Raw genomic sequence first — 3,791 nt, 5'->3', positions numbered from 1 at the left:
CTCTAGCCAAGCAAGCTGAGCAAGCATGAGGCTGACTTCAAAGCACAATACAGTAAAATTAAAAGAATCTTAAAAAAGTGCAAGCAGAGAGATGATTGATTTATGTGGGCAGATCAAGAGCAGGCTAGAACATATAGGGAAGGACTGAACCTGTTAGTTTTCACTGTTTCCGGTCCTTTGTCACAAAGCAAAATATTTTCACCTGACTCAGGAGTCAAGCAAGAAGAAGGTGGATGAGAGAAAGTATACTTCCAGGATCAGCTGCTGCTTCATGCCTGAGGAATGTCAGTAGATCACTAACAGTGGCTTACACACACTGATACATACACACACACACACATACACACACACACACATACAATGGTGTATCATACCACCTTTAAAATAAGATCATCTGTTGTGATTTAGAGGTGGTTGAGCATGTCCCTCAAAGGCACATGTGCTGCAAGCTTGTCACTTAGGTGGCAAAATAGGACCTAATACATCAAGAAAACAAACGTTGGTTGAGACTTAGGGAAAGGAATCCTTATGTACTGTTAGTGGGAATGTAAATCAGTACAGGCACTATGAAAACCAGTATGGAGGTTTCTCAAAAAGACTAAAAAATAGACACACCACATAATCCAGCTACACCCCTGGGCATCTATCTGAAAGAATATAAGGAAGCATACAATAGGGACACCTGCACACCCTTATTTATAGCAGTACTGTAGACAATAACCAAGCTATGGACCTATGAAACTGGCTTAAGTGTGTCCATCAACTGAAGAGTAGATAAAGAAATGTGGCATTTTTTTTTTTCTTTTTTGGGTCCAGTCGTGGGGCCTGAACTCTGGGCCTGGGCGCTGTCCCTCAGCTCTTCGGCTCAAGGCTAGTGCTCTACCACTTGAGCCACAGCACCACTTCTGGCTTTTTTCTTTTCGCTTATTTGGTGCTGAGGAATCGAACCCAGGGCCTCATGCATGCAAGACAAGAGCTCTACCACTGAGCCACCTTCCCAGCCTGGAAATGTGGTATTTATATCCAATAGAGTATTATTCAGCCATAAAGAATAAAATTATGGCCAGGCACTGGAAGCACATGCCTATAATCCTAGCTACTCAGGGGCTGAGGTCTGAGGATTATGGTTCAAAACCAGCCTGGGCAGAAAAGTCTGTGAGACTCTTTAATGAACCACCAAAAAGCCAGAAAGTAGAGGTGTGGCTCAAGTGGTAGAGTGCTAGCCATGGGCCAAAAAGTTAATCAAAGGTATGAGGCCACCACAAAAAAAAAAAAAAAAAAAGAGCCAGGCACTGGTGGCTCAAGCCTGTAATCCTGGCTACTCAGGAGGCTGGGATCTGAGGATTGCAGTTCAAAGCAGTCCAGGCAGGAAAGACCGTAAGACTCCTATCTCCAATAAACCACCAGAAAATCAGAAGTGGCGATGTAGTTCAAGTGGTAGAGCACTAGCCTTGAGCTGAAGAACTGAAGGATAGCACCCAGGCCCAGAGTTCAAGCCCCATGACCCAAAAAAAAAAAAAAAAAAAGGTGAGCTAAGGAGGGGCTGGGGATATAGCTCAGTGGTAGAGTGCTTGCCTTGCATGCATGAGGTGCCCTGGGTTCGATTCCTCAGCACCACATAAGGATAAAAAAAGCCAGAAGTGCTGTGGCTTAAGTGGTAGAGGGCTAGCCTTGAGCTGAAGAGCTGAGGGGCAGTGCCCAGGCCCAGAATTCAGGTCCCATGACTGATTAACTAAAAAAAAAAAAAAAAGAGGTACGGAGGGAAGGTGGGAGAGAAGGAGGGAAGAGGGAGAAAAGTGGAAAGATCAGAATGCAAATATTGTACAAGAGAAGAAGGTAAGCCAGACACCAATGGCTCCCAATGGCTCATGCCTGTAATCCTTGCTACTCAGGAAGCTGAGCAGCTGAGGATCATCGTTCAAAGCCAGCCTAAGCAGCAAAGTCTGAGACTTTTTTTTTTTTTGCCAGTCATGGGGCCTGAGCTCTGGGCCTGGGCGCTGTCCCTCAGCTCTTCAGCTCAAGGCTAGCACTCTACCACTTGAACCACAGTGCCACTTCTGGCTTTTTCTGCTTATGTGGTGCTGAGGAATTGAACCCAGGGTCTTATGCATGCAAGGCAAGCACTCTACCACTGAGCCACCTTCCCAGCCCAGTCTGAGACTCTCATCTCCAATTAACCACCAGAAAACTGGAAGTGGTGCTGTGGCTCAAGTGGTAGAGTGCTTGCCTTGAGCTGAAGAGCTTGGGGACAGTGTCCAGGCCCAGAGTTCAACCCCCAAGACTGACTAAATAAATAAAAGAAGGTAACCTTTGCCTTGTCCAACTTCCTGCTGGAACAGTAGAACCACTAAATAACTGATAAACCATTGTAGGCTGGAGATCTCAGGGACATCTGACCTTGAGTCCTTGGTAAGGAGGTGACTGTCAATATTTGCTGAATGAAGCAGGGACATAAATTTGAAAATGGAATTCCTGAAGAGGCAGTTGTTCAGACACTGAACACTGATGCCTGTTTACTGCATTCAGCATGTACTGTATCTGTCCACACCCAGATTTGAGAGGAAGCTCAATGCTTGGGGTGGATGCTAGGGAATCTTGGCTCTTCCCACTGCCTTGAACAAACTGAAAGGATACCTTCACGTACTTCAATAGTAGGCAGGTCCTTCTTTTTGACTGGTTAGACTAAGTTCACTAGAGGAAAAGAGACACACTTCATTTTCTGCTATTAATCATTTATGCATTCAACAAACATTTACTACAATCTGTCATATATGCTAGGGATATATGGGCTGGGGGTGTGTAGCTCAGGGGCTCAATATCTACTTAGCATATGTAAAGCCTTGAGTTTGATCCTTAGCCCAAAGACAGAAGAGGGGGAGGAAAAAAAGACAATTTTAGAATATTTTTTTGTGCTCACTTGTACTAGTCTGTACAACCCCCTCCACTCCCTCTCGATTAGAATACTGGGATATTTACTGGATTGGGAGTACTGCTATGGTGAGGTCAGACAAGGTTTTGCTAAGGTAGTAGCAATGGTACCAACACCTAAATCTAAAGGAGCCACTCAGAATGAGAGTAAAGGGCCTGATGAAGTACCTTAGAGCAGGCAGTTCATAGAGGCTGGAAGTGACAGTCTAGGTGGAAATGAGGACCGTACGACACAGTGGGCAGAGTTGAATCATATAGGTTGATGAAAAACCTCAAAGGGGATAGCAATGAGGCTTATGCAAACATTGTGAATGTACTTAATGTTGCGCATTAATAGTACACTTAAAATGGTTAAAATCATAAATTTAATTTCTTTTTGATGGTCCTGGGGCTTGAATTCAGGGCCTGGATGCTGTACCTGAGTTGCTTTTGCTGAGCTTCTACCACTTGAGCCACAGCTCCACTTTCAGCTTTCTGGTGATTTGGAGATAAAGAGTATCTGGGACATTGCTGCCTATGCTGGCTTCAAACCACAATTCTCAGATCTCGGCCTCCTGAGTAGCTAGGATTACAAACAGGCATGACGAGCTACCAGCACTCAGCATAAATTAAGTAAATTTTACATTGGAAAAATAAAGTTGAGGGCTGGGAAGGTGGCTCAGTGGTAGAGCGCTTGCCTTGCATGCCAGAGGCCCTGGGTTCGATTCCTCAGCACCACATAAGCAAAAAGAATAAAGCCGGAAGAGGCGCTGTGGCTCGAGTGGTAGAGCGCTTGCCTTGAGCTGAAGAGCTGAGGGACAGCGCCCAGGCCCAGAGTTCAGGCCCCACGACCGGACCTCCCCCCCCCCGAAAAAAAAAGCCAG

This window comes from Dipodomys ordii, unplaced genomic scaffold (assembly GCF_000151885.1).
Source record: "Dipodomys ordii isolate 6190 unplaced genomic scaffold, Dord_2.0 Scaffold51, whole genome shotgun sequence".
In the NCBI taxonomy this organism is placed as follows: domain Eukaryota; kingdom Metazoa; phylum Chordata; class Mammalia; order Rodentia; family Heteromyidae; genus Dipodomys; species Dipodomys ordii.
The sequence above is the reverse complement of the archived record's forward strand: the minus strand, read 5'-3'. Positions refer to the sequence as shown.